We start from the raw sequence: 5,840 nt of genomic DNA on the forward strand, positions 1-5,840 counted from the left end.
CAAGAAAGACTCCCTAGTAACACTAATGCTGGTGGTTCAGGAAGTTCATTATCAAGGTTGCAACCATGTGGAACTAGTCAGTGTCCAAATAAATAGGCCGTGCTCAGCATCCCTGTTCATCTTGAATACCTGGGCCTTTCACCTTCCTTGTTCCAGCTACGACTGTCATCTCCTCCTTCCCTTCTTACTGTCTCAAGCCCCAGCGTTAGAATTTTCTCCATGCCAGCCCCTCAGAGGCATGGGTCCAGGGCTTTTGTTCCATGTCATCTCCTAGGGAAGCTCTAGGCTGAGGCTTAGTCTTGGATGGTCCATCACAAATGCACCATGATGAGGCTTAGACAAATCATCTTTCAGGTGGGTAATTACACATTTGTATACTTGTTCATCAGTTGAGAAATATTTACTTATTCTCACACATGCCAGGTCCTTCCTGTCCTGTCAAATCTCCCAGGTTTCACGAAGCTCAAAAAGGATGTTCATGAACCTAAAAGGCAAGAAGTGCTTTTAAGAGTAAATACTTTTTCCCCCAGGGCTGGAGCCATCTGGCTCAGTGGCTAAGAGCACTTGGCTCCTGCAGAGGACTCTGGAGGGATTCCCAGCATCCACCTAGTGGCTCACAGTATCTGTAACTCTGGTTTCTATGTTCTCTGCTAACATCTTAGGACATCAGCCACACACCAGACTACATTCAAGCAAAATATTTACGTACATAAATAAATCTAAACATAATTTTAAGAGGAGTACTTTTTCACAAAAAGCCATGAATGTTCATAGCAACTTTATTTTTAAATTTATCTTGTAATTAGTAAATATACATATCTATGGTGTATAAGATGCTACCTTAAAAATAGTTTTGAAAGGTTAAATTGAGCCAACAAATGCACATAGTCTTATTTTTACTAACTAAAAGCTAGAAATAATTCAAAGCACAAATAAAAAAATGTCATGATGTAACTACACAATGAAATTCGGCTCAGCTTTATTACTGACACATTCTAATATGGATGAATCTTAAAAATATTATTCTGAGCTGGGCGGTGGTGGCACACGCCTTTAATCCCAGCACTCGGGAGGCAGAGGCAGGCGGATCTCTGTGAGTTCGAGGCCAGCCTGGTCTACAAGAGCTAGTTCCAGGACAGGCTCTAAAAAAGCTGCAGAGAAGCCCTGTCTCGAAAAACAAAAAAAGAAAAATATTATTCTGAGCAAAGAAAGCAAGGGCAAAGGAGTATGTTCTCTGACTCTATATCTCTAATACTCAAAAAAACATAAAACTAAATTATGACAGAAAATATGTCAGAATGTACCAAGAACTGTGGGATAGAATGGTTGATGGGGAAGGATCACTGAGCTCTCAAAGTGTTAGTGTTTTATATGAGTATAAAAAAATTTCACCCTGATAAAATTGGTTTTTAAATATAAAAATGATCATAGGAAGGACTTCATAAATGTGAAGTGACTTATCAGCTATTTCATTACTACTCCTAGTCAGGCAGTGGTAATTTATTACTTCATTCAATAAATAAGCTGGGTGTTAAGGCAAGGTGACTAGCTGACCCGCACTAGCCAACAGGTGGCAGCACCTCTGGGTGATTAATGAGAAAGCTGTCAGGGCTGGGAGGGGCTCAAGAACAGCAGCTGAATCAGCACTGAGTCCATGCTGGTGGGTATATAAACTAGAGCAACCACTTGGAAAATGGTTTGATAGCTGCTTATTGTGTTAAAAGAAGCATAGCTTCTGATTCAGTAGCTCCATTTCCAGACCCATACGCAGGAGAAATGACTGTGCATATCCACCGTGAGACATAGATAAATAGGCTTTCCTCAACTTTACTCTTGAAACTGGAAATGATCAGAACGGGTTGGGGCTGGAGAGATGGTTCGTCAGACTCCAGTTCCAGGGTACTCAGCATCTTCCCCTGACTACAGGTACCAGACACTTAAATGATACACAGACACACATGCAGGCAAAACACCCATACACATAAAATTAAATTAAAATCTAAGAAAAGTTTAAAAAAATAAAATGGGTAGGTGAATGAAGTCATATTTATGCAATTGAATAGCACACAAGAAGCTTTTTTGTTTTATTTTGGTTTGGGTTTAGTTTGTTTTTTTGGAATAGGGTTGCTCTGTGTAGCCTTGACTGTCCTCAAAATCCCTCTGTAGACCAGGCTGGACTTGAACTCACAGAGATCTGCCTGCCTCTGCTCCAGAGTGTTATTAATCTTTTTTTTGTTTCTTCCTCTTCTTCCTCCTTTTAAGAAAGGCAGCCTAGATCTCTCTCCCTCTCTCTCTCTCTCTCTCTCTCTCTCTCTCTCTCTCTCTCTCTCTCTCCTCTCCTCTCTCTCCAGTTTCTCTGTGTAGTTTTGGAGTTTGTCTTGGCACTTGCTCTGTAGACCAGGCTGGCCTTGAACTCACAGAGATCCGCCTGTCTCTGCCTCCCAAGTGCTAGGATTAAAGGTGTGGGATTAAAGGGATGAAAAGAGAAAAGCAAGATGAATCTCAAAGACATGAGGAATTAAAGAATCCAGGCCAAATGCTGCCACAGGGGCCATGACAATCTGAGTGGCATGGGGCCATGGTGACCACCCAAGCCTGGGCTGCTACGAAGGACCATGTCTGGGTCTCTGGTCCTACCACAGCTAAGTTCTGTGTTGATGTCCATGGTCCATGGTACCACCAAAGACCACATGACTGCCAGGGATCTGGGCCACAACCTGTGGCCATGTTAGTGTCTGATGGCTGTGCTGCCACTGGGGCCATGCCAGTCTGGTTGGTCTACACTGCCACACAGGGCCATTGTGTTCAGGCCTCAGCTGCTGCTGTGGGCCATGTCTGGGTTCATGTTCCTACTACAGCTGGGGTCTGTGATTATGTCCAAGGCCCATGTAAACGCCGGAGGTAATAGAAACCATGCATGTTGAAATCCAAGGGCTGTGTTGGGCCAGTCAGGTCCTCCCTGGCCCTGGGACATTACAGCAGGAGAACTGCCACCTTCCCCACACCCACAGTGATGGCCCCATGGGCCTAGCAGAGCTGGCCCACCCCCCATGGGGAATACCCTCCCCACTCCCCCCCCCATGCAATAAGAAGAGATGGCCCCACCCCTCACTCCAACCCTCACCAGCCTACAATCCTGAACCTTGGGTTGGCCCACCATAACATCTACCCCATCTCTGACCTGCTGGCGTGCATGCTGGGACTGGTCCTGAAGAATGGTAACTGCAGAATCTCCATGACTCTGGAAAACAGCAGGGGATCCAGAGGAGCTTCAGTGAGGGCCCAGTGGTGATGGTGTGTGCCGGAGACTTTGAACCAGACCAATGACTTACTGCAAGGAACATTTTATGGGGTGGAACTGATTGAACAGAAGGTTATGCTGCCTGACACATTGCAGTTCCCAATGCAGCTAGGATGAACGGAGAGGCAATGGGATGATGGAAGATCAAGGAATTTTCTTGTTTGTTTGTTTTTAATTAATTTAAGGGAGGGATGTTGTATGGGTGGGGGGCAGATATGGGATGATTATGAGTTGAGTGGGATTGGGATTGCATGATATGAATTTTTCAAAGAATCAATAAATAATTATGTTTTAAAACAATCCAGGTCAAAAGGGGTATGTACCTATGATTTCAGTTGTATGAAACTAGATCTGGCAAAGCTGATCTAAGTGAGAAAGTTGAAATAATGATTATTTCTGGTTAATACTATCTAGGAAAAGATAAAAGGGGGCATCTGGGGTGTTGGAACTGTTGTATTATATATTTTAATTTTGATATGTTTTAATAAGTACATAGGAAATTTAAATTATTTTAGATATACATCATTAAATGCTTATTAGAATTTAATAACCATGTGTGTTTGTGGTATGTTTAGACATAAGTGGTCCCTGTACAAGAGAGAACTCACTGCCTGGCTGAGGATGATGTGGCCTAGCTGCTGGCCTCTTCCTAGTCTCTTTCTGCCTTCAAGTCGAAGGCTCTCTCTTCTTAGATACTCCTGCCACGGTCTGAATGTGTCCCTCCAAAGTCCAGACTGGAAGTTAATCACCAATGTGAAAGTGTGAAGAGCAGAGGTTAAGTCATGAGGGTGGAAACGACCTGTACAAGAGGCTTCACACAGCATCCGGAGGCTTCACACAGCATCTGGAGGCATCACACAGCATCCGGAGGCTTCACACAGCATCCGGCCCTTCTGAGCCGGTCCCCTCTGCCATATGAGTACATGACAACAAGTCATCTTAACTGGGGTCAGTATGAGTGCTTTGATCGTGGACCCCCAATCTTCAGAACTGTGAGAAATAAGTTTCTTTTGTTTCTAAGTTAGCCCAGAAAGTATTTGTGGGGGATTGCACCACAAATAGACTAAGACAGCCAACTCCCAATTGATAATTGATCAAGACAATGATATATGGGCCAGCCATTTCTGCCCAAAGAGGAACACCATGAAAGGACAAGCTACTCATCAATCTGGAAGGTGCATACTGTCGGGTCTGCCTAACGACCCCTAGCTGCCTTCCATTCTGTCTTCCTCCCATTTCCTTTCCCAAGTGCTGTTCTTAACAGTCTCCTTAGATTCCTGACTCCATTTTAGCATATGATTGCCTGAGATCCTAGTGTGTGACAAGGTGACAGAATACCGTCAAGATCTCGACTAAAGAGTGAATGCTACAGTCTATACTATGTGGATGAACACAGTATGTTTATCTAAGAACCCTGCTGCCAGTGGGAATGTAATGTGAGCCACATTAGTTGTAAATTTCCTAGGAAACACATTTTATTGTCTGTTATTCTACTTGTTTATTTAAGACAAGAGTCTCATTGTCTGGCCTAGAACTCAATACCTAGATTCGGCTGACTTTGATTTAGCAGCAATCCCCCTGCCTCTGCCTCCTATAGACACATTATTATAAAGGAAACAAAAAATGATGAGGATATGGCTCAGTGGGTAAATGCCACTCTGGCAAAAGGGTGAGGATCCCAGGCTGACTGCCCAGGATCCCAGTAAAAACTGGATGTGAGTGGAGAGATGGGATATGTAGACAAGAGTCCCTAAAAGCCATGGCTGCTGGCCTGGCACATACATCGGAAAAACAAAAAAAGACCTTGTCTCGGACAAAGTGGAAAGCAAAGATCAACCCCCCCAAAGTTTTCCTCTGGCCTCCACATATGTACTTCATCATATGTGCCCACAATCACATACATTGATGTGTGTAAACATACATTGCCACACACAGAGAAGGTAAAGCAAGAGAAACTGGCTTTTGAAATATAATATGTTTAACCCTGTATCTTGGAAAATGGTTTATCTCAACTAATACGAAAACCACAGCACTTCACGTTCTCTTCTGTGCTAAATTCTAAAGACATAGCTCGCTGTCCCTGTTTACAGCAGGCGTCAGTTTGAAGTGGTCGCCCTCATTGCAAGTGCTTTCAGAGAAGAGAGGTTTATCAGAAACAGAGGAAGTGAGCACCACTGCAGACAAAGAAGTGTGAGAACAGCATTGTTATTTCTAGCCTATGAATACTCATATTCCATAGTCCCAGCTCTTAGATACTGCTGTTGGTTGTGTCTCCCAAGATGGTCAGACTTCAGGACATGGAATCAAAGTTCAGCAGCCAATGAGAGAAAGCTAGACCACCATGCATTTCTTCCGACTCTGCATTGATGAATCATCCCTGAAATAAGCAGGAGAGCAAAGACCATACTGTTACAGAACTTAATCTTGTCTATATGTTCCAGGCACTGTGCATTTCCAGCATCATCTTGCTTAGTCATAAGACCTTATGTAGTAAGATTAATGTCTGCAGCAGGCCTTTCTCTTGGGCCACCAACCTGCT

Source organism: Arvicola amphibius, chromosome 12 (assembly GCF_903992535.2).
Source record: "Arvicola amphibius chromosome 12, mArvAmp1.2, whole genome shotgun sequence".
Classification (NCBI taxonomy): Eukaryota; Metazoa; Chordata; class Mammalia; order Rodentia; family Cricetidae; genus Arvicola; species Arvicola amphibius.